The sequence below is a fragment of the Pezoporus occidentalis genome, unplaced genomic scaffold (genome assembly GCF_034315485.1).
Source record: "Pezoporus occidentalis ecotype Australia unplaced genomic scaffold, CSIRO_AGI_Poc_V1 ctg233, whole genome shotgun sequence".
NCBI lineage: Eukaryota > Metazoa > Chordata > Aves > Psittaciformes > Psittacidae > Pezoporus > Pezoporus occidentalis.
The window spans coordinates 932328-958969 of NW_026914212.1; the positions used below are offsets into that span (position 1 = coordinate 932328).

The 26642-nt window shown below is 40.4% G+C and overlaps 1 long non-coding RNA gene across 1 annotated transcript in view; it reads right to left on the reverse strand.

The window, feature by feature from the left end:
• LOC134165217 (uncharacterized) overlaps nucleotides 1-19975 on the reverse strand; it is a 34044-nt gene extending 14069 nt beyond the window's left edge. Inside the window, exons 1-2 of the long non-coding RNA XR_009965439.1 lie at nucleotides 19865-19975; nucleotides 19047-19203 (exon numbers count right to left, since the gene is read on the reverse strand). This is a non-coding gene — a long non-coding RNA (uncharacterized LOC134165217). The remainder of the gene's footprint in view (nucleotides 1-19046; nucleotides 19204-19864) is intronic.
• Nucleotides 19976-26642: the final 6667 nt, after the last annotated feature.

Consider the following 26642-nt stretch of genomic DNA (forward strand, 5'->3'; position numbering starts at 1 on the left):
ACTGCAGGCATATAGGAATGTAAGCATGAAATTATTTGGCAAGGGTACCATGGACATCATCAGCAACACTGACCCCCATGGATACTTCAAGAAAGCAAAAGAAATTAGCTTTATAATAAGCCTTGTTATAGTCTATGTTTTACATCTTCTAAAATTGCTATTTATCATTACTTAGCAAGATTATTAAGACTGTCCTAAATCTGAGAAGAAAAGGCTAGTGATGGCAAAACAGTGTTTGAGTGTATAACAGTTCTTCCTTGTGAAGTATTGCCTGAAGTGCTACATTCTAAAACATTCAAAGCTCCAAAGGCAGCATTTCTCACAGGTTACTTTCAAAACTCAGTTTCTGCACCAATCCTTCAGCTCCCACTGCACAAACAGAGTCACTCACAAATGAACCATCTGATCAATTCCCACAGGAATATTAGAAATAGTAGCATTTGTTCCCACTGCCATGAAGACTACATTACACAGGCCCTGGAGGAGGATGAGCTAATTGTGTCAGGACTTCATGATAGAAGAGTCAAGGTCATTTCATCCTGCACAGATGCTGTAGAAAATGTCTGGCAGTTCATGGGTTTTGACATCTGAAGCAGCACTCCAATTCTGCTAGTGTGAACAGTTGCATCGCTTTTTTTGCCAAGGCCTGTATTTGGCTCTGCATAGATCAAGAAACACCAGCCAGCATAGGAGATAACAGCAGTAGAGTTTCTTCTATTTCCTAACATCTGCCTTACCCACTCTCTGCAGTTCCACATCTGAACCAATGCCTGGAAACAGTCTCCATATGTTCAACACAACATCATGCTAGAGCACCATGCTACTCGCTGATAAACTGGCTGCCTGAGCTGAGGAAAGGTCCACTTTAAACAAGCAAACGAGATCACTGATGTTGCAGCTCTCTCCCTACTGCAAACCACTTTGTTTCTGAATGCTGAGTCACTTTATTTAGATCAACTTCTTTATATTGGCCGTTAACTATATATTAAAGTGATGCAAAAATATCCATCTCTATCCCACAAGTCATTACATGTAGAAGCAAAGGACGGCTTGTAACGCACATACTGGTCTTCCATATATTAAGCATCTGGCAACATGCTTTGATGCAGGTTGGCAACTGAACTTTTGTCTCAAATACTGAATTTTCTGCAAGTAAAAATACAGTATTGAAGGAAGGCAATTATGACTTCATAATGGCAGCAGAAACCTTTATGTTCAACTGACAGCAGTTACACACCAGAAGGTAAAACTCTGTCTATACTAGTAATAGTAATTTTTTTTTATTAGTATGCTCAAGTCTACACAACATGTTTTCATTTTTTAAGTGAAAAAACCCAGATAATACAAAAGATCAGCTTCTATTCAAGTAAACTTCAACTTGTACCCCCTTGTATTAAATGTGAATAATCCCAGAGAAGAAAAAGATATTTCAAAGATTTAAAAGATTATTTTTTAAGTACTTCTATAGTGACATGTGACAGAAAGGCTGAGGAGAAAATCCTGCCTTCAGAAAAAGTTTAAAAGGCATTAAGCCAGAAAGCTATATAGAGAACATTTTTATAATGATTTTAAATAGATACCTAATTCAATGAGCAACATTTGACTGAAGCAAAGCCCTCTAAAGAAAGGAAAGACTTGTTCTTCAGCCTTCTCTGTAGAATACCATTCCTTTCTTCAGACCGAGTCCTCATACTAGTCACAGCACAAGTGCACCTTATTCTCATTACATTCCACCTAACCCCAGAAGTAGCCTGTGACAACCTGAGAGTTTCCTTTACAGAACAGAAAGCTAATTTCTAGTCAGCTGCTCTTTAAAGCACCAATGATAAGTGAGCTAGCATATGAAATTCCACTTCCACACAAGCCTGTATTAAACATCCTCCTGGTTTCCATTCCTGAATATTTATCAAAATGCAGTTTAGGGCAGTGTAATTATACTCTTGAATACAAAAAATAAAAAGGCAAGTGGCAAGAGACATGTCCTCATTTTAGCAGTCAACCATGTATGCTGAAAGACATGATGTGTTCTCCCTCTAAAAGAGGGAGACAGCCACTTCTGTCTCTGGGTGGCCTCTGCCCTACAAAGGAAATGGACATAGTCTGTGCGTAATTGTTTGCACAGATACGCTATCAAAGGACAGGCATTAAACAGTTCCCTTAGCAACAAACCTTATCAGTACTTTTTGAATACAATGAGGGGATATTTTTTACTATAACAAAGTCCTGCTTAACAGCAGCAAACAGAAGACTTTGCAAATTCCTGCTTTACTCAGTGTTCTTTTTATTCCAGGCTACATATTAAGAAAGTAGAAGTACTTTAGAAGCAAAGATAGAAGCTCTCAGCTACAGGTTACCAAACTCTTGCAGCACAATTGTCCCCATTTGTGGAGATGTCTTCAGCCACATAATTTCTCTCCACCACTGTACAACGCAACCCCACAAAAGCCTTCAAGAGCCTACCAATGCAGAGAATCAACAGAAGAGGCAGGAGTGGCTCTGTGGAAGGAGGTGATTTCTCAGGCTGGCTTTGTTTTTGGAGACATGGTAATGTCAAGCTACACCTTAACCAGTTCCTCCTGGTAAAGACAAGCCTTGCATCAGATTGAAAGCACAGAATTCACATCAAGCAGAAAAACAGATTTTAAATCAAGATAGTACATATCCTTTCAGTATCAATCCAATGTTTAAAAAATACCACATGGGTTCTGAATGGTACTGCACAGGTGCCATTGATCTTTACATTCTTGGCACACTCCCTCCTTGTTTAGAGACTTGATCAAATAGATCTCATTAGCAGGCCATTGCAGTGGCTTATGATTACACCTCTTTTTAGTTCCTCAGCTTAATTGTAATTGTTGCCTTTTGTTTCTAATGCACAACACCACTCATATGGACACATCCTTTTTGCAGCTGGGTTAATGCCGCTTTCACCCCTGTTTTGCTTTTCCAAATCATCTCCCTTTATAACTTATGGAAATGCACCAAGATGCTGTTCTGAACACAAAGTCCTCTTCAAAGCTTGCTGCCTAATGTTGCATTGCTAAGTAGAAACTATTTGTGCTAAAATAAAGGCAGATTCTTAACTACTTGTGAATGCTAAGCCTCATACTGGATAGAACAGTCATCTGTCAGCATGGCTACTTTTTGCACATTTTAATTTCAGAGCAATTCAGATGAAAGCCCTACCTGCAACTTTTGCTACCACAGAGTGCGCTGACCCTTGATCCAGAGGCTGTTACACACAAAGGTGGGTGAGTGAACTCATCACATAGCATCAGTGCATCTCTGCCATGTCTCCAGATGGAGACATCTGCTCCCTCCTCCTACACAAAGGATGACTACTAACACAGGGAATATCAAATGTGAAGAATGGAAACAGCATTCTTCTGGCCAGGTAGCCAAGAAACCTGTTCTCTGACACTAGAATATACATTCTCCCCTACGTTTTAGTAGTTATGCTGTTTATGAGAACAAAACATACTGGCAGAACAGAGAAGAAGCTGTTTGAACTCATCATTGCCCAGAAACCAAAATACAGCTGAAAGCTCTAATTTTAGTTCACTAGCCCCGACAGGGCCCTGTCAAGCCATCCAGTTCTGTGCCAAGGAAAGTAATGCAGAAAGAGCTTTTACTAGAAGCCAGTGAGCTTCACATTAGAATTAAAAGGGATGCAAAGTGGTAGAAGGCCAATTAAGGAGATGTGGATAACCTTGGCCATATTTACTGAATAAATGAATACACCAACAGGACTTGTGTAGCTGGCCATCAACTACCAGAGTCTTGACAGATCCCCTGCTTCTGCTGAGGGAAGCCTGAAGTGAATTCTCTTCAACCCTCATCCCTGAACTTTAAGACACAGTTCAATACATAACACACGTCACAAAAGCCTCATTAAAGTATAGTAGCTATAGAGAAACAGGATAGCAACCTGGATGTTATGAATGAAGAGCAGTGCCCAACTTTCAGTTGAATCATGTCACATACATTGACTTGAACTCCCTGCTACGCTTACCAGCAGGTGTCCAACCAGCCCTGGTTATTTGGAGGTCCAGATCTCAAATAGCAGTACCAATCTTCTACCTCATAAAAAGGCTGGGTTTGACCATGGACATTAACAAGCAAACCCTGCCAGTGTAGTGGAGTTGCTCAGAAATGGGAACTCAAATAATTTAGTACTAGAGTCATTTTTCCTAACATCTCAAGCAGAGTTTTTCTATATCATGTAAGTGCCTATAAACAAGGTCAGCCAACCCCAGTTAGCTGTTGCACACAAAGGGGAAGGCAAAGTGGCATCCCAGAGTACAGGCTCCTTTTCCTCCAGTCCTGTAGTCGTATCAGGATAGAACAGGATTCACTACCAGTCTGACAGATTTTAGGATAACGTTGTGCACCTGCAGACACCACATATGCAGAGAAGCACAAACACAACTAATGCTAGTATGGGCTGATCCATTAAGCTAGTTCATTTTTGGTTAGAACACAACCGATGGCAAAAAAAACACCCTATGCAGCTACATCAATATTTCAAGAAGCTTTTTATATTTATCAAAGTAACAAGGATGTTAGATGTGCAATTCCAATTAGTAATATAATTCAACATTTAATCCCATCTCTGTCATGTTTGAGGCACAGGACCATGATAGTTGGTCACCCAGAAAATCTGTAGTTGTGACTTTACAATGGTAAACTCAGCCATTAAATGTCTTCCAGATTCGCCAGACTTCAGAAAGCTCAATATACTTTAAAAGACATGGCCTGCTGTGCTACTAGATTTCTTTTTACTCATTTCATTTCTGGTGAAAGCAAAGAGCAATGCTAAGAGAACTACAAGTCTTAAAGTTAGCACTGGCAAAATTGAACCTTGAGCAATGTGAAGTTTCTCCTAACCCCGCATTGCCAGAGCTGCATCATCTTCCCCTTTAAAACCAGACCTGCACTTCTAACAGATTGAAAGGGAACAGAAAAATGATGTTTCATTGTGAAGATATTTGGCCACTTTTTCAGGCAGCCTTTCTTCACATGCAGAGCTCAGCAAGCTTATTTGGAGAAAAGGTGCCCAACTCTCTCACATAGAGCACCAATTATCTTACAATTGATATAAAATAGATTATATGATAAGATTTGTTTGGTTATCCTATTAGCTTACAAATCTAATGGGCTTAGTCTGTATTACAGCTGCCATTTTCCAAGAAAAGTTCTTGGAGTCCTGTCTCATTTTAAGCACAATCCCTTGCTGCACAGTGTATAAGGTTGGTCTGTTTATCGAGTTTCCACTGAAGTTCAATTAGAATAGTGTTGATAAATGTATCCACTCACCAGCTGTTAGTATATATGCAAAACTAACCCAATCAGAAAATATTAAGTACTTTCCCTTTTTAGTAATGTAACCCAGAATACCTGATTTGGCAATTGTTTTTCATTATGAAATTATAACACTAGAAAAGATGCTGTTTCTGCAGGGGTATATAAAGTAAACAGAGTTACATATAAAACTTTGGGCTTCTCTACATGCATTGATTTGATTAGACCACTTGGCTTCAAGGAAAAACCATGAGTTAGAATTACATTTGCTTCACTTAGAGCATAATTGATTTCAGGAAGGTATTGAGGTTTGTTTGATATGCTCTGACTTGGAGATAAACTGGTTGGCTGAAACCTAAACAAATGTGAAAATCGCTGTGCTGGCAGAAAAAGGAGCTCAGCAGACACAGCTCCCCAGCAAAGCACTGTAAATAGTGGGAGGTCAATACAGAACTGCAGAACTTAAATGAAAATCAGAGCCCATTTCCTTTCAGATCTCAGCATTGCAGACTTTTTAATAAGTTAAACCTGCATTTAGGATGATATAGTTCAGAGTTCCACTCCTTAGCAAAAGATATCAGTTCCAAAATTGTCAGCAAACAACTTGGACACAGGGAACCTTGTTACTCAGGAAGAAAAGCACAGAATGAGCTACTTTAGGAAACTTGTTTATTCCAATGTGAAGATTAATATAACTATATACAGGCACCTCAAAAGTGAAGCGACAAGTGTAGTTGTCTTGTACATTCCTGAACCTGCTAGGTATAAATGCCTCTTAATATGTTTCAAATACTGAGGGCTAGCAAATTTCTGTAAAGATATCATTGCACATACCAGTTTACAACTCAGAATTACCAGAGCTGCAATTTTTAATACTTATAGAAAGAAGAAATCACAGTTTTAAATTGTCGACAGTGGTTCGGCTTCAGTATGTAAATACACAAGACAAACCACTGTGATTTCCATAACTATTTGCCAGTGTTACATTCCGTAATACCTTATTCCAACTGAAGAGCAGCTACAAAACCTCCATAAGCGAGTTCCAGATGACTGCAGGATACTATGTCTTATACACTGATACTTAATTTCTTTAGAGTGAAATTTGGAACCCACATTCCAGCAGCTGTCATTCAATGACAACTTTTTAAACAAAATGTATCCCACTCAGTGACAGAAGCCTCAGACTCTCCAGGTAACTTTTAAACAAAGTTCCTTTCTGATTTCTAACAAAAGCCTCCCAGAGCAAACCCTGCATTTCCAAACTGGGAAGCATTTAAAAACTGAGTGATCTACCCTGTGCTATTTGCCATCAGCTAATTGTCTTCTACTTACCCTTTGTTGATTCCATGTGAGACCTGCAACTCAGAGAAATCACTTGGTTTTCAGTTTATGTAATATGATAACAAATAATTCTCATTCTTTATAGGGACTTTTTACAAGGACAGGTCGTGACAGGACAAGGGGAAATGGCTTTAAACTGACAAAGGGGAGATTTAGATTAGACATGAGTAAGAAGTTCTTTACTATGGTAGAATGATACACTGGCACAGGGTGCCCAGAGAAGCTGTGGCTGCCCCATCCCCAGCAGTGTTCAAGGCCAGGTTGAATGGGGCTTGGAACAATGTGGCCTAGTGGAAGGTATCCCTGTCCATGGCAGAGGGCTGGACCCAGATGAGTCTTAAGGTCCTTTCCAACTCAAACCAGCCTGGGATTCTGTGATTTTTCTTAGCATACTGAAATTATTTCTCCATTTTTGTTGCTGAAAATCCTTAGATAAATACAAGCCTTGCCCATGTGCAAAATTCATGCCTTCCTTAAGATTAGTACTTACTCTAAGGAATCAATAGAAGTTGCCACCACCCCATGAGATGCCTTATATTTAAATTACTCAATTTAGGGGCAGCAAGACTAAACTTCATTTGAGATACAGAAGCATCACACTATAATTTTATTTGCAGCTACTGCAAACCACTTCAGCCAAAAGACTCCCAACCACCACTTACACAGAGATGAGATATCTGTTTTGCTTACTTTCATATACTCTCAAGGATTGCATTATTAGCTATTAGCCCCAGGGATGAACTCCACTGCACTGTTGGGTTGACAGTTGTTGCCCATACAGTTGTTGCCCCAGAGAGCTCACAAGCGCAAAGGTGCCACTTCAGCAATTGTTTCCCAACACTGCTTCTACAGAAATTGATCACAGAACAGTCCTTTCTGAGTTTACAGCATTAATATTAATGTCCTCTGGTTAGCCGAGGAAGGACATCACTGGTATCACGCCTATTCTATTTCCCAAAATATTTCCCTTTCACTGAGATATATATGTATTGGAAAACAATAGCTTCATTGAGTAAACTATATTACTATTGCAAACAATATGCAGTATGTTACAACCATCATATTTATATGGAAATTAGACTTCCTTTCAAAGAGGAATGTTTCCATAAACTCCAGTCTCTGTCTACTGAACCTAGGCATTTCCCTTAAAATCAATGCATTTAAATCTGAGATAATATTTCTGGCTGGTGCTTTTCCTTACACGTTGTTTTGCTAAAGCAGTGGCTGGTTACTTTTTACTGACTGACCTTTTCCAGAAAACAAATTGAAGCAAATTGAATATTCTTTGATTTTACATTGGACAATGTTCTACGGTGAAAGAAGCTGATCAGAGTATGAGTGAATTTAGCAGAGTCAATTCATTTTAATCCCTTGAAAACTTCCACATCAGAATAAAACTAAAAAGGCAGTCAGACAAGCAGGCTAAGAAGAGTCCCAGAGGTCTCTCAAGCTTTTCAGATTACTAGACAAATTAAGCATTCAATTTTTACTTCAGAGAAAATTCCCAGCTCTGTTAAATGAATTCAAAAATCAGCCCCATACAAGAATAAAATGGAACAATTTCTCAGAACAGTAAGTTTGATACAAGACCAGTGGTAGCAAAAGGTTGCTTCAAAACAGCTAATTTTCCTCATTCTAAATGTTCAGGGCCTCATATAAAACAGAAAAGCTCCCAGCTGACCCATCCAGAGAAATTCCAGCAACACAAATTACCAAAGTTCAGGAATTTCTAAGCAATACATCTTGCTCACCTGACCTTCAGTAAGCAGATAAAATAAGGATAGTCAGTGGCTTAGGGGAAGCACAACACACGAGCTCCTTACAGGGAAATGAGAGAGGAGCTAGCCCAGCTTAACCCAAGTATTAGAGCAGGTTTGCATCTTCCCAAGACAAAGAACTGCACTCAATTGTTGTTCAAGTTAGCAGTGAAGCATTTTTCAGCTACCTCAAAACACAAAAGCAGATCTTCAAAATATACCAAAGAAAATTGCTTCTGCTTTTGAGAAGGAAAGCCTTAGAAGATGACTTACAGTGCAATAGGCTTACAAAAACATGACAGAACAGCATTAAGCTGTAGACAAGCATAAGCAGTATGTTGCTTTGCTCCTCTTGCACTGTTTTACTGCAAAAATCAAAAAGAACACATTTTCCTCAAGTTTGAAGTCCTTGCTATTCCTTTACATTGTATTTGCACAAGTGCATTTTATGAAGAGCCATGAATCCAACTTCATGCTATTTGGTTTGCATTTCGAGATCAAAACACAACAACCCTGCATAAATTAAGAACAATTTTCCACTCTACCAATCTTGTTTATATATTCCTAAGGCAAGAGTAAAACAGAGCAGAGGCCTATACAGGAATACTGCCTAATAGGGATTATGATGGTTTGTGCACAGTTACTTCTCGGTTTTTCTATACCAAGGTGATCAGACAAGTTGAACAGAAAAAGACATTTATCCAAACAATTCTTATGCACTCACAGGTGGAAACATATGGCAATCAGCCAGGTACTAACAGCACAAAGCAGTGAGCTTGTAGACAATTTTGATACACTTAGAAATCATCTCTTCAGGTTCGGAAATTCAGGACAGTCCCAGGAAACTATTACAGCCAGATGCTTGCAGAGCACATGGCCAAGTGTCTCAGTATGACGGGAATATAAACTATTCCTGTCCCACTTTTGGGACTTATTTGAGTTCACAGGAAGTACTTCACTACAGAAAAGGAAAAAACAACCAAAAGATCACCTACATTTACTACTATAAACAGCATTTTACTATTATAAAACATTTTGTGTACTGTATTTGGGAAATCTTTAAACATTCAAGTACAATGCTTTTGAGTCTCACTGAAACCACTCCCAGGATTAGGTTGATGCTGTTTAAAATAAAAAATTCTTTTGGTTTGACTGATTGCCAGGCCATTGAATAAAAAGCTTCAAAATCAGTAATGAGCATGCTTTTATTTCAGACTTGGTAGAGGCTTGCACCATCCTGACCTTAAAGCCAAGTTGCCATCTTGCTTGCTTTCTTATCAGGTATTCTTCTACTGGCTTTTATTTTCCTCTTTGGTTTCACAGGTCCCACATCTTTGATTATTTGCTATTGAGAATTCCATGCTTGACTCTGAAATGCTTCCAAATGAGGATTCCAGATTGGATGGGGTTTGAACACCCTGCACTAGTGGAAGGTGTCCCTGTCTGTGGCACGGGGTCTGTGGCACGGGGTTGGAACTGGGTGAGCTTTAAGGTCCCTTCCAACACAAACCATTCTATGAATCTGTGATTCTTGCTATCCTTGTCATCTCTACCATGATATCCCAATTTCTCAGCATTCTCTATATACGTAGAGCCACAACCTACAGTGGGGACAGGTTTTAAAACTCATTTTCTATGTTTTCCAACATGCTGAACTTACATCAGACAGCTTACTGGACAGTGCTTCCACGTAACTCATGCTGATGCATGGCATGATACACACAGAATAGCACAACTATACCACTTCTGTAATTAGGCTGTATAGAAGCTATACAAGAAAACTGATAGATATTTACAAGTAGATTTAAGTTATCATCGAATCAACTAGTCTGGACAAGTCCTTTATGACCATCAAGTCCAACCTTTATCCCAGCACTGCCAAGGCCACCACTAACCCATGTCACTGAGGGCCTCATCTGCACATTTTCTGAACACTTCCAGGATGGTGATGCCACTACTGCCTTGGGCAGCCTGTTCCAATGCCTCAGCACCCTTTCAGTGAAGAATTTTTTCCTAATATCCAATTTAAACCTCACCTGGCACAGCTCAAGGGCATTACCTCTTGTCCCATCACTTGTTTCATGGGAGAAGGGAGCAGCCTCTCTCCATCCTCCTTTCAGGTAGTTGTAGAGAGTGAATTCAGGTAGTTGTAGAGAGCATATACCAACACACACAAACTAGTAACACATACAGAGCAGTGGTAAAAGTCCACACCAACTCTTTGGCAGTGACAATCCTCCAGAGTGGAGAAGCATAACTTGCATTTGAAATGAGACCTGTGTTAGCGGGAATCTCCAGAAAGGTAGCACATGTGCTCACACAGCAAAATGTAATTCAAAGAGGAGCAACAAAAAGTGAAGGAAACAGAATTTAGAAGGGTGTACCAAACAGCAGCCATCAACTGCAAGGGTGTTTCCGGCATAACATGACAGGATAAGGCACAGTGAAGACTGACTGAAAGCAGACTCTCTAGAAAAAGAGCTGAAAAGGTAGAAAAAAGCCTAGCACAAAGGCAAAGAAGTAGCCACGTGGGACTGAGAGCAGATATCTAGGATTGGGATGAAGTCTAAAGCAGGGGATTAGGTTAAAGATTCAAAACAGTGTGAGGAAACAGCATTGAATGTAAAATGAAGGTTGAGGCCTTGACCTGCTTGGAATGGGAAGTACACTTGAGACATATCACCACCATAGGGCAATAGCTATTCTAAAATTCAACTTATCCCTAAGGAAAGTTTTAGTCATTGCACACACCTATTGCCCAGGCCTGGACATGAGCCAGCCAGTCCAAAATCAACAGGCTTATCTAATGTAATTTTCAACCACTGACTTCTTGTGACAAGAGGCAGGAAAGACCAGCAGGGTCAGAAGTCACTAAACAGTTTTTCTTGTGATAATATACAAGCCTTTTGTGCCTTTATTCAGTTCAGATGCTAGCTGGAACATACACAGCAGCCAACTCTTGAGCTCCTGGCCTTGTTAAACTATTCATAGCTTCCATAACACCAGTTTGCTCTAACATACCCCAAAAGAAGGATTTACAAAAGGGCTGCAGAAAGTCCTGCTGAAGCAAACTTGCACTTGTGAAGAACATGCAGATGACTTCTGCTCTCAGTTCAGTGACACAAGACTGCTGGTTTTAACAGCAGAACACACTCTTTTAAGCAAAACATTGGAGCCCAATCAGATAGTGTGGAAAAGGAATATAATTCTTCTACTCTGAACTTTTAATATGCTTTTTATTATGCTTAAATAGAAGCATTTTTTGTGACATTGACTTCAAGTGACCCTTCCAGAAGACACCAACTACTGCTCAGTGGCCCATCACTATCAAACACATGAACATTGCCATTCAGCTAATTCTACTCAGCAAGAAACTGCCTTATCTTTTCAGAAGCAGAAAGCTCATTGTTACCAGAAGACAAACCTTTCAAGCTTCATTATTCCAGCAACTGATGCTTCATTATGGTAAACATGTTTTTGCTTTAATCCTTTAACGAAACGTTTTATTAAAAGGTGAGAGAGTATGTGTATGATAGCTTCAAACACTTCATCAGTCCTAACCCATATGGCAGAAGCAATAAATCTGTCTTCAAAGTGACTCAGGCTTTTAAGAGAAAGACATAAATCTTACTTATGCCCTTATCAGAGCATGGCCAGACAATCAACAGCAGCTCTGCAGGTGTACTGCCTTTGACACATCCAGACACACAAGGGCTCTTTGGCCATGCAGTCCATCCCTCAGCATAGTCTTGCTTCCAGTGCTTCAAGATGAGTCACTTAAAACTCAACAATGAATGGAAATGCCTCCCTCCCAGCAAGACATCACACCTCTCCCTATATGTGGGGTATGTTTCCATCATTTCTTTGATATTTAGAGCTAAATTTGCAGGTTGGTTCTGCTATTACAAACCACAGGATTTTTTATACATTACACAAGCCCTCAAGCTAGTTTGCCAGCTTATTTTGCCAGAACCTGTGTCCTCTTCCATTAAAAATATTTTTAAGAGAAGAGAAAATGCATTCCAGTGCCAAGGCTTATCCCAATGCACATTCAGCAGAATGAGTCCGAGATGTCTCCCATGAATCCTTTCTGGTTTATTATTTAGGAATTAAAACTAAAAATTCTTGAGCCTTGTAAATACTCCTGGCTGAATAGGCTAAATAAGGAGTCAATGAGGCAGCTTTAGCTCTAGCCACAACCAATACATTTTCATATTACTCTGACCAGTGTTAAGGAAGCACATAACACATGATTGTTAGGCATTTGACTTCAATTCATAAAACAACTGTGACCTATTCCAGTATTGATTATCGCTGGTGAAATAACCCATATAGGTTAATGCTCCCAAACAAACCCAAGGATACATCCCTATGTATGTAGGATCTATGAACTCTGTATCTAAATCCTACACTAACAATTCATGAACTCTGAACAGGATAGAATACTCTACTTTTGGCTGAGCTATGGCCAAAATTCAAGCTTCTGCAGAATTAGAATTACTTGCGTTCAAGAAACACAGTACCTGGATTTAGATAAAGCTAAAAGAGCATTTGTGTAATGAGTCTCTCTGGCATCACTTTAGCTATAAATTAAGTCTACCCCTAAGTAAAAAAATAACTACAGAAGTGGAGACATATTGAAAAAAGGGCCCAGGGAGGCTGTGTGATCTCTATCCTTTGGAATATTCAAAATCTGCCAAGTGTCTAAACAGCCTGATCCTACTGACTTTGCTTTGAGAAGAGGGCCAGAAAAGATGACATGCAGACAGCCCTAGTGACTCAAATTGCAACTTCAGAATTGTAAGTTACTAAACCTCTAGATCTCTATTCTGAAGATATTTATGCTTAGAAGCAATGATTCTATGATCAAGGGTGAGAACTTTGCATCTTTTCCTTCCAGCCCTTATACCAGTCTAATTGGTTCTGTACCCCATTAACACATATCTACTTGTGACAGACACTGATCTCCCTCAGACTCTACCACTCCAGTAGGTTCACAAGGGCCCTAAAAAGCCAAGCTCAGATGCATGACTGCTTTCACAGTGAAAAGCCTCACACTCGGGACTCTTTGGGTCTGTATGCCCAACAGGAGAGGTGGGAGGCATCAGGTGTACATAGTACTACTCATAACAAAGACCAGCCTCTGTTGGACAGTATTGTACATTCCTCATTAGTGCAATCATCCCACAGGATCCAAAGGTTCCATGAAAAAATACTTCCTGCATTGCAGAAAAGAACCAGGAAGTAGAACTCTAGTATCATTAGACTGGTCAGTTAAGTTTAATGTGAACAAATGTTAATTTCCTAGGCCAAACTAATACAAAGCAATTTTACAGCTTGCATGTCCCTTAAAGGATAGTGAAATAAGATATTAAGAACACTGCAGCATGAACTGAATTGCAAGTTCTGGGCAGGACCCCACTTCACACTGAGCTAAATATTTTGAGGTACCTGCCCCCAGTTGAGTGCTTCCATTTAGAAGTTATCTTGCACATTCTTCATGTTTCATGTGTTATCTATGGAGCTGTCAAAATAACACCAAATGACTTTTGTGTTTAGAGAGCAGATATTGCAATTAAGATTTCAGACCAATGCATAAGGTGTTGGACCTCAGTAATAAGCAGAACTAGTTCTATCCACCATTCCCACCCAGAAATATGTGGCACCTTCACTGACTTTCCACCGCTGAGACAAGGCTGCATGACTTCTTGAAAGAATTCCACTGGCAGTAGATAGAGAAAATTTTCTGTTTGGTCATCCTGAACAATTCCTTTTCCTCTACAGTGTTTATTACTCTCAGGTCCTTGAAAATAACTATTACTGAGTGAAAAAATTACTTTGTTAGGGCAGCTTTTGAGAGGGGACTAAAATTCCCATCATGGTACATCAGCTTTGATGTGGATACTAGGGTAAAATTTTACTAGAGTGAAATTCAAGTTGTGATTGTGATAGATCTTAAAGCACAGCTTATACTAACTATAGTTTAGCTGTATTGGATTTTTTTAAAGCATGTAGACAAAATACACGGATGTAGTCCTAAAATACTAATCTGCCAAGATGTCTGACAACCTGTTTCTATGACTCCATGCCCCAGAGTTAAAAGTAAACAGAAACCTGGCTATAGCTTGGGTAAATAAATATCAAGTTTAACCGACAAAGTTCTGCTGCCTAAGGTCAGACCAAAGGTCCATGCAAGTATCTTCGCTCCAACATTAGCCAACAGCAGACACTTACATAGTGACTGGGATAGTATAGAATTCCCTACACATTCTCTCAGCTTGTCGCAATTTGAGACTCAGTGGTTTCATGGAATAGGCTAGATCAATTATTATCCCAGAGATATGTGTGAAGTCAGATGAGTAGTGGTGGATTTGGCAGTGTTAGGTTAATGGCTGCACTCAATAAAGGTCTTTTTCAGTCTAAATGGTATTTCACTAATGACCTCCTCCCGTTGACAAAACCTATCTGTGTTTGAGTGCATCACTTCACTTCTTTCCTCTCTCCCTCAGCCATTTTGACTGCAAATATTGTGTAACCACCACACCTTCTCAGAACACTTACATTGTCTTAGCTGAGCCTTCTAGACCAGCAAAAAATAGCACTTGCCCAAGACCTCATTGCACTGCAACTTACACAGCTAAACCATTAACTTACACAGCTTTTGTATGGAAGCTATTAAAGCCGAGACATCTCTTGCTACGGGTAATAAAGATGCTCTGTTAAAGGCCTATCAACCTGTAACCAGCTGAATTTTCAGTGGCAGTAACAGCTATATGTTACAGGAAAAACAACCCAATCAATAGCTCAGATCTTTCATAGCAGAACAGGATTACACCATAGTTCAGTACAGAAGGGGCAGCTTCAGCAACAATTTGATAAGGCCGAGAAAGAACATCACATCTCAGCATATCTTCAGGAAACCCTTATCTCTCTGCTCAGAACTTAAAAACATTAATTTTCTGCACTCTCAGTAATCAGCTTATAGCTTTTCCTTTGCCATATGGTAGCACAAATGCCCCAGTGATTAGTCAACTCTCCAAGGTAAATGGAGTAGTGGAGACTGGATTTTGCCTGAAATAGCTTAATAAAGCCAACTCCACTCCAAAACATTAAAAGAAAAACAATAGTGGCTGTTTTATTATCAGAGGAATAGTTAAATGCAAGCTGGATTTAGTCCTATATCTGAGAAGTCAATTGGATCTTCTCATTTTCTCTCAATTTACTTTATTCCATGTGTTGCTGACTGCAATACATCAAGGTAAAGAATTAAAGGGGGGGGGGGAAGCCTTCAATGCAGTGTTTTAAATTAAATCCTTCTAACAAAGAAAAGAGCAAGAAAAATCAGTCATGAGGTTGTTATTTGTTTCTATCTCACCTTGTAGTGATACAGTGTAACAGCCAGCAAAACAAGGTATGTATGATCAGCCTGCTGTGTTTCTCATTTAGGCATAAACTGTAAGAAAAGACACGTAGAGAACACATCTGCTCAGAGATGTGAAAGATAGTTCCAGAAGCATCCCAGTCTACTTAAGTTCTGTATAGCACTTATGTCTTTCCCCCTTTCATAAGAAACTGACAATTTAGAGAGGCTTTAGAGTACTGTAGTGTCACAGCACAGCAAAAAAAATACATACTTCGATACATAAATAAAGCCTGAAGAAAAAAAAAATGTCAGTAGGAAGGAAAGGAACAGCAGTCCCACTGCTTGGGAAAGTACATAGGGCAGATCTGCATGTCTGTTCACATCACAGCTCTTGTCAGGGGAGAAGGAGTTCCCCAACTCTGTTGTCTTCATGCTCCTTAACTGCCCCTGAGCACCAACACTATATTGTTCCAGAGCCACTAGTTTCCGTGCTTCCACCCTCTCCCAATTTTACTCTCTAAAGCTTTTCAGCCCACTCCCTAGAGCTGTTTAACTTAGCTATGAGATTTTCAACTTGCCTATCCCATGTTCTTATTACCTCTAAGTACAGTTGGGTACAGACAACTGGGTTGAACCCTCTGCCTGCCTGACCGCCCTGGCATTTCTTGTTGGGAAGAACTGAAGAATTTGGATGCTAGCAGCCCCTCCCTAAAGCCATGCCCAGAGCAGTACCCAAAGGCAAAAAGGCACGCCTGCACAAGAAACCTAGGGTGGTAGCTTCCCCCTGGTTTTAAAGCACTTTTCCCCTCTTTGACTCTGAGCAAAGCTGTTGCACAGAAACAAAAGACAGAATGATTTCCATGCAGATGCAAACTAGCTTACTTGGAATTTTGAACAAAAATATTTAAATGGAATGCATACAGCTTCATTCTCCTCCTTGCAAGGTCCGCCTGCATTAACAGAAGCATCACAATGTTCATCTCACATGGCCAGATTCTATTTGCCTCAGCACTCCCTACAGGCAACTCATTTTTAGTTGAAATTATATGCCGTTTACATTGTATTGCATATTATTTGACCCTTGGAATTTGCTGGTTTCCATCGTCCATTACTGTAAAAAGAAACTTATGTTTCCATGTAGCAAAATATCTCCTGTAGCTCTTTGCACACTCACATGAATGTTGACTTCATAAACTATAAAGCTCAGGTCCCAGAGAAAACATTTTGTCTTCAGTAGCATGCACACCTATCTTTACATGAAGACACAGGCATACAGACACATGCAAAACTTGTCCTGAAGTGTATGTGAATTTCATTTACCAAAGTCAGATAATCAGTCTTTTTCTAGCTGAGGAAAAAGGCAAGAGTAAAGCTAAATTGCTCTTAATTTAACATAGCATGCACTTTCAGCAGAGTTAACAGGCTGAAGAATAAAAGCAGTAGAATATTCAACTCATACCATTCAATCTGAAAAATAGATCCCAATCCTAAAAGAGTTTCTTACCTAAAAGACCCTATGCCTGTACAGAACAGTTAATTAAGCTTTGCTCAGGTCACTGCTCACTAACTAGAACAGTTGTGTGAGGCTTCCCAAGGAAGCAAGCCACATTTAAGGGAAAAAAAGAGAACAGCAGCTCCAGTGTGTAACAAAGGTACAAGTTTCTCTCTCTGAGGTCAGGACCAGGCACTCAATGTTCCTGAAGTGACCTGCTGCAGCACAAAGCTCAAGAATAACTCTTTCATAATTCCCTGTGAGAAGAAGCCGGGCTAAATACACAGTATTATGCTTCACAGGGGCTGTCACATGGAAAGATGGAATGAACTTCAGGTGTTGGCCCTCAGCACGGGTTAGTACTTCAATATGAGGTATTTCTCAGTACCACTGCAAAGATACCCAACCCAGCTCCAGCTGCATGTTAGAAAAGATACAGTAGTAATGCAGTTGTAGAACAGTATGCAGCTATGTAACATCCAGGAACTTCCAGGCACCCTGAAAATGTTGTATCACATAAGGTAGATACACCCACTAGACCTAGAGCCCCTTGACACATTTAAAACAGCAAAAGCAATAGAAGGTATTCAGTTTCCTCTTACTGAGTATATCAAATATTTTCACAATAATGGGAGATTCAGCTCACCCATTTTCTGACCACAAGTGATAATGAACAGTGTGTTAAAAGATTCATTTACCTAAAAAATACTCAATCTTAATAGACTTGTAAGCTCTTACGATGCATCTGACCCGTGCATTGGTACTCTGATGATGGGCATTTAAGGACTCCACATAAAATGTGCTTCAGATTTAGAAACTAGATTCTCAGTGAAGTTCATTATTCTTCAACTGTTAGGATGATGTATAAGTAAAATGCAGTTACAATCCTACCTTACTTCCCCGAAGCATTCAGACAGCTTTATCAATGGTGCTGCATAGTTACCTAACTCAGATTAACAACCACATAAAAGGAGGGATAAGGTTGGTAAAGCCAGTGATGCCTTTGCATATTTGGTAAAGCTGTACTGAAAACAAACTGATTCTGCGGTCTTTCTTGCTGTTTCAATTTTAACTGGGGCTGGGGGACTTATTTCATGCTTCAATAGTTGCACTAATAGAACTGCAATGTGCCAGCTAAATGTGATTTTCCTAGTTGTGAATACCAATAGCCAGAATAGTTGAGTTAATCTGAATTAACCAATACAGCATAAATACGCTTGAGTCCATGATACAAGATGACATTAGCATAGATTCTTAGTAAGCTAACTCCAATTTAGACACTGTAAAAGCCTGGGGGGAGCAGAGAAGAGATCTATTCAGAAATTCAAAAGGAAAGAACACCCACCCTGCATTTATATTTGGAGCCAGCTGTAACTTGTGTGCATGAACGCTAGCTAATTCTCTGGTAAAATACTGACCAGGAAAGTAAAAACCCAGACAAGCAAAAAAAGATTACCAGCAGGAGGTCAGCCTTCTTCAGGCAGAAATTCTAGGTGAGGATTGAACTTTAAAAAACACCAGAAAAATTCCAACTCTGAGCAATCTAAGAATAAACAGTGTTCTTTTCTTCTTACCTCCAAGCCTGTCTTCCTGAGATTTGTGACACAGTACTGCTTCTAAAATGACACCTCTGTGGGAAAGGTACAGTACAAGCACTTCTCCAAGCTACCTTTTTCAAATAAGAGCAACCACTTGAAACTGAGCCCTTTTTCCTCCTTTTAAAAAGAAATCTATTGTTTGTTGCTCTGTGATGTCCACAATAAGAGTCTAGCATCTCCAGGGTGATACTTACCACAAATGTACACACTGATCTCTTAAACCTTGAAGAGACTTCCCTCCTTTACTCAGCCATCACATGAGTTCTTTCCTTAGAACTCCACTTAATCTAAACTTCCATTTTGGTCATTAATTGCCTCTGAGCTCATTTGGTCTTTGAAAGATGCTTCCTCCTATTGTGAAAAAGGAAGTCCAGAGCGTTCACTGGGTTCCAGGGCAACATTTGGATGCTGTCACTCAAATTCTCAAAGCTGTCACTTCAGTTTTCACAGCAGAGGACACATCACATACTCAGTAGGAACTGAGCAGAACTTACAATCCACAATCCTGTCATTAATGCATATTTACAAACCCATTGGCAGAGCCAAGCAATTTGTGGATTCAATACTTCAAGAAAATACACATTTGAAGTCATGATGAATGGTCCATTAAGATATTTCAGTCTGTGAAGTTTTATGTCTCAACAACAACTGTTTCTACATTTATGAGTTTTGGGGCTTTTCTTAATTCTGCATTACTTACAGCATATACAATTATCTCATCTTTCCTGGATGACTCCTACATTTGCTAGGATGACTCCTAAACTGTGATGCCACACTTCAGCACAAATGTTGTTTAATCGCAGTTGCAAAAATACTAGGTTTATTCCAGCTGGCCTGAATACATGGTTTCTTTGCTTCAGGACGGTTGCTAACAGCTTTTAGAGCCCAGGTGATCAGGATGCACAGAAACTTTTTATGTAGTCTTAACATACCCCTAGTATTAGTCACATGAGCAGAAGCAAAAGGGAAGGAGAAAGGTAGCAGAAGCACTGCAGTCATGCTCTTCAGATACCTTTCAATGTCAGAATGACTTCACACCAATGACATAAGCTTGGCAGCCTTACTGCAAGAAAGGATCTGCATGTACATTTTTCTCCTGCTTGAAATTCAGCCCAGATCTGAGAAAGATTATGTAAACAGAAAAGTTTAGGATATCCAGAAATTAGAACATGCAACAGGAAAGGATAAAAAAAACCACATGAAGTTACCTACTATAAAGGGCTCAGTGTAGCAATTACAAAACTGTACACTCTTAACCAATGAGATCATCTGAAATTGCCAATTAACCCCAAAATTTCCATTCTGCACTTATAGGAAAGATTAAACTTTTCTCTTTCAGAAAAGTACTTATCCTTTTTAGAAGACTGAGAAGAGGTACAGTAAGAAACGTAATTATGCATGGATGGAGAGGTACTGTGATTTTCACACTGCTACTTAGTAATTTCTTTTAGGCTTCCCTGATTTTCGTACTGTAACAATTATTCTCTATAGCAAAAAAATTAGGCACCTAAACAAAGAACACTTACCCTGACTTACTTATCTTGTTCAAACTACAACTCTTCAGAACAAAGACTGTTATGCAGCTCTGCAACACAAAGTTGCAGTGTAATTCAACAAAATAAGTTGATGCCTCCTACCTTGCACAGATGGCACACCACAGTAAATCTCACTCTTGTTTGTACCAGAGAGATGGCAAACATCTTTGGCTTACTAACAAAATGTTGAGAGGAGCTAATAAAACTTTGCCATGACATATCTTCCAGCAATATGGAAGTAAACACAGTTTTAATAACATACAGGAAGTTTTCAGGAAGATTGCCAGTACAGGTATTTCATCTTTTCTGTAGTATTTTTCCTAAATCACTACGTGATCACACAAGCCTTCCTTAGCAAACTAGGGCCGTTTATAGAAAAGGAAGAAATAATGAATTAAAACAAATTACAATACATTTGGAGCAATGTAAAGATATCCCAGCCACTCCAGCCAATAAGTCGGCTGCAGTTGGAGCTCGGCTCAGATGCCTCTATACAAGCACCTGTAGCATGGGGAACAAATAAGAGGAATTAGAGACGTGTGCACGTCTACGGGGGTATGATATAATAGGCATCACAGAAACATGGTGGGATGGCTCCTACGACTGGAGTGTTAGAACGGAAGGTTACAGGCTCTTTAGAAAAGACAGGCCCGGCAGGCGGGAAGGGGGAGTTGCCCTTTATGTTAGGGATAGGCTGGAGAGTATGGAACTCTGTCTGGGAACAGGTGAGCAGTCCACAGAGAGTTTGTGGGTCAGGGTTAAAGGGAATGTAGCTATGGGGGACATTACTGTGGGGATCTGTTACAGACCGCCTGATCAAGGAGAACCTGTGGATGAAGCACTCCATAGACAGATAGGAAAAGCCTCACGCTCGCAGGCCCTTGTTCTCATGGGTGACTTCAACCACCCTGACGTCTGTTGGAAGGACGGTACGGCCCGGCACAAGCAATCCAGGAGGTTCCTCGATTGTGTAGAAGACACTTCCTTCTGCAAGTAATAGAGGAGCCGACAATGAGAGGTGCCATGCTTGATCTCGTGCTCACCAACAGGGAAGGGCTCGTTGGAAATGTGATGCTCCAGGGCAGCCTTGGATGCAGCGATCATGAGATGCTCGAATTTGAGATCCTCAGGACAGTGAGAAGAGCGTGCAGCAGGCTCACTGCCCTGGACTTCAAAAGAGCAGACTTTGGCCTCTTCAGGAACCTGCTTCGGAAGGTTCCATGGGATACAGCCCTAGAGGGCAGAGGGGCCCAAGACTGTTGGTTGATATTCAAGGATCACCTGCTGCTAGCTCAGGAGTGTTGCATCCCAACCAGAAGGAAGTGCAGCAGGAGGGCCAGGAGACCTCCTTGGATGGATAAGGAGCTCCTGAGGAAAATTCAATTGAAAAAAGAGGCTTATAGTAAGTGGAAGCAAGGACAGGTGGCATGGGAAGAGTACAGGGACGTTGTCCGAGAAGCTAGGGACCAGGTTAGGAAAGCTAAGGCCCAGTTAGAATTAAACTTAGCTAGAGGTATTAAAGATAAACAGGAAGGGATTCTACAGGTACATAGCAAATAAAAAACAGACTAGGGACAACGTAAGCCCCCTCAGGAAGCTCTCAGGAGAACTGGCTACACAGGATTTGGAGAAGGCTGAGGTTCTGAATGACTTCTTTGCCTCCGTCTTCACTGGCAAAAGCTCTGACCAAACCACCCAAGTCTTGAAAGGCAGATGCAGAGACTGTGAGAATGAAGACCTTGCGCCCACTGTAGGAGAGGAACTGGTTCGAGACCATCTTAAAAATCTGAATGTGCACAAGTCCATGGGTCCTGATGAGATCCATCCATGGGTCCTGAAGGAGCTGGCAAATGAAGTTGCGAAGCCGCTGGCCATCATAGTTGAGAAATCATGGCAGTCAGGTGAAGTTCCCGATGACTGGAAAAAGGGAAATGTAACCCCCATTTTCAAGAAGGGGAAAATGGATGACCCGGGGAATTACAGACCAGTCAGTGTCACCTCTGTGCCTGGCAAAATCTTGGAGCAGATTCTCCTGGAAGGCATGCTAAGGCACATGAAAAACAACAAGGTGCTTGGTGACAGCCAGCATGGCTTCACTAAGGGGAAATCCTGCCTGACCAATTTGATGGCCTTCTATGATGGGGCTACGGAACTGATGGACAGGGGTAGAGCAGTTGATGTCATCTACCTGGACTTGTGTAAAGCGTTCAACACTGTCCCACACAACATCCTTGTCTCTAAATTGGAGCAACATCAATTTGATGGATAGACCACTCGGTGGACAAAGAACTGGCTGCATGGCCGCACACAAAGAGTTGTGGTCAATGGCTCAATGTCCGGCTGGAGACCAGTAACGAGTGACGTCCCTCAGGGACCGGAGTTGGGACCGGTCTTGTTCAACATGTTTGTCACTGACATGGACAGTGGGATTGAGTGCACCCTCAGCAAGTTTGCCGATGACACCAAGCTGTGTGGTTCGGTTGATAAGCTGGAGGGAAGGAATGCCATCCAGAGGGACCTTGACATGCTTGTGAGGTGGGCTGATGCCAACCTCATGAAGTTTAACCATGCCAAGTGCAAGGTCCTACACCTGGGTCAGAGCAATCCCAGGCACAGCTACAGGTTGGGCAGAGAAGAGATTCAGAGCAGCCCTGCGGAGAAGGACTTGGGGGTGTTGGTTGATGAGAAAATGAACATGAGCTGGCTTCAGTGTGCGTTTGCAGCCCAAAAAGCCAACTGTATCCTGGGCTGCATCAAAAGGAACGTGACCAGCAGGTAGAAGGAGGTGATCCTGCCCCTCTGCTCTTGTGAGACCTCACCTGGAGTATTGTGTGCAGTTCTGGTGTCCTCAACATAAAAAGGACATGGAACTGTTGGAACAAGTCCAGAGAAGGGCCACGAGGATGATCGGGGGACTGGAGCACCTCCTGTATGAAGACAGGCTGAGAAAGTTGGGGCTGTTCAGCCTGGAGAAGAGAAGGCTGCATGGAGACCTCATAGCAGCCTTCCAGTATCTGAAGGGGGCCTATAGGGATGCTGGGGAGGGACTCTTCATTAGAGACTGTAGTGACAGGACAAGGGGTAAGGGGTTAAAACTTAAACAGGGGAAGTTTAGATTGGATATAAGAAGGAAATTCTTTCGTGTCAGGGTGGTGAGGCACTGGAATAGGTTGCCCAGGGAGGTTGTGAATGCTCCATCCCTGGCAGTGTTCAAGACCAGGTTGGACGAGGCCTTGGGTGATACGATTTAGCGTAAGGTGTCCCTGCCCAGGGCAGAGGGGTTGGAACTAGATGATCTTAAGGTCCTTTCCAACCCTAATGATTCTGTGATTCTATGATTCTATACCTCATCTACTGACTCTTCCAGCACCTGAAAGAAACTGACAACTTCAACAATGCCTGGATCATGAGGCCATGAATCAGGCTCAGAGTCATTAAGAGATGTTTATATTTCTTCCATGACCCCCATATATTACTCAGTTTCCATCCAGAATTTACAATGATGTGCTGAATTGATATGGGGTCCTTACAAGCAGTTGCCTTCCTTTATAGGAATAAGAGGGACCCCAAAACAAAATCCCTGATCAGTATTCTCCAGCAGAGTAGGCAAACAATGCCCCCTACAGAAAGGCAAGTTAAAAAAAATCAACATTAGCCAAAGTAAATGACTGGCAAACAAGAAACAATCCTTCTTCAAAATACATTGTCAAGAAAGCTTAGGTCAACATATTCCCCACCTGAAAACATGTCACCTTTCAAGTAGACAAAAAGCAGCTGCCTTCCTTCAGTTCAATATATTTTTTAATGGTGGGAGAAATGCTCATTATATTTGATGCCAAAATATACAAGCTCCTTCTAGTATCAAAAGAATATTCCTTTCTTTCCTATGAAGTACAATACACACCAGAAATTCATTTGTAAGGAGACTGCATACAGGAAATAAGTTTTGAAGTGTTTGCCATCTCAGCAGGCAGGTATGAGAGTGGAGTATTTCATTTTGAGTTGGCAATTGATGTACACATGTGTTCAAGAACTAATGTTGAAATGAGACGTATAACCCTGGTTTATATTCCAGTCAGTGTTCAAGTGCAACCATTTATCTCTCCAAGCTTTTCATACAGACAGTTTTTGAGCCTTGACTTGTACAACATCAAGTGTTTTATACTCACAGGTACAGTGTTCAAGTTGTGATTTATATCTCAGTATTTCATACTCACTAGTACACTATTCAAGCTTTGATTTATAGCTGGGTTGAGAGAACCAATTCAGATAAAATACTGTTCAGCTAAACTTTCACCCTTTTCCTTGGGCCAATAAAAAGACTAACCTTTTCTGTAATCTCAAAGAGCTAATCCCAACTTTTCCCCTCACTTTTGTGGCAGCTATTTCTTTTGTAAGAATCCCAGTTTTCCTCTGGTTTTCTCAAGAATCTACAGAAGAGTTGCTGAAACTTTAAGACACTGAATCAAGTTCATTGAACATAGGTTGATTATTTTTTTTTATTTCACATAAATCGGAGCTCAACAGATAAGGCAGTTATCTGTACAGTTTGCTAACATTTCTTTAGACTGCCTCACAATTTAGCCTGTTTTAAGAAACAATTACAGCCAATGTCTTCCAACACCAATAGTTATAGTTACCTTATGGTTACACTACCTGGGCTTGCATGAAAAGCAAAATAATATTAAAAGCAAAATAATAAACAACAATGAAACAAAGCCCTCACAAAACAGTTTACTTTACTTTCTGGCCCCCTCAAAGGCATATGTTTCATCTTGGACTTGATTTAAGAGACTTCAATCTCTGTTCTTTCACATAAATACGCATTACATAAAGATGGACATGCAAGTCCTTGCCACATCAGGTTCCTTATGCTATGACTATCACTTAACTAAAACTGCCAGCACCAATAGGCAAAGCAACCTAACATTTTCCATGTTTAAGATCTCCTTTAATCACTTTTCCATTTCCCAAGTGATTTTGGATGACATTTCCCACAAAGACTGTCTTAGACTTGAGGGTTTTCTTCAAGCCATGCAGAAAAAACTTATTTACTCAATGAAAAAAGACTGTTTTGTCAACATTTTTAAACAACTGCTAAGTCAAAAAGCTTTTACATCCATCTGCTTTTGAGCAGAGACTGGAAATTATCAAGCTGTCAGGAATGTTTCTTATTCAGCCCTATAAAAATCTTTCAAGTTTGGCAGTGTTAAGCCTCTATAAAGCTGCAGCTTGCCCATGCTCTGAACTGGCAGGTTAGAATCTGGCAGCTTGCTTTCCTGAAGTTACCATCTGCCCTGATCATTCTTCAATCCAAGACTGAGTACCATTTTTCTCAGTTGCCACTTTCGATGCCTATTGAGCTGGACTAAGGAAAAGAGGACTGAATTTATGCACTTTTGTGCTCTTATCAAAGTTCTGGTTGGTTGTGCACAGGAGAAAGTTGAAGTCCATTCAACAACAGACTTCATGAACCATAAATCAGAGTCTGAGTACAAAGTTAACTTTCTTAATTGCATCTTCCTATTCCTTTGTGCATTCAAATAACTTTGAATTCCTCCAAAGACCAAGAGAGACAGCATTTAGTTACTTGCTTTCCTGCCTTTATGCAATGGACACCAATACAAGGCTGTAAGTAAGCAGGTTGATTTCTAAATACCTGTTTTAAGTGTTTTGGTACACAGATGGCATAGCTTTGAAAACGCAATATAATTCTACATCAAAATAAGCATTAAGCAGTCCTTTCATTTCAATGCATGCAATTAAACCCAGCTACATGCATGCACAGTTTTAGCAACAGAATTGTTGATTACAATAATATGCATTTCTAATTACACAATTGCTTTAATTGGCTCTTGTCAGCTTACGCGTATATTATATGATCACTCAGCAAACTTGTCAGGTTAGCATCATTGGAAACTAATCATTTATACAAACTGTACCTACTTTTACTGGAGAGGAAGGAAAGATACTGACTAGATATTCAAATTGCTAAACAGGAGTTAGGAAAGTGTAAGTTGGTGGTTGTTCACCTGAACATAATTCTGAAAGCATGGTGTTCTCTGCTTTATGGAAATACAGGATATTGTGCTAGCCAGTGAGTAAGCACAACATTCACATTACATATACATAACATGATGGTTTACACTGATTTTTATTTCATGAGCATTATTAGGCACCATACAGAATCCTCAGTAAAACAGAAGCTTCCAAGAGAGGAAGGCTACATTACCTGCAGAGTTGCAAATAGCAGCA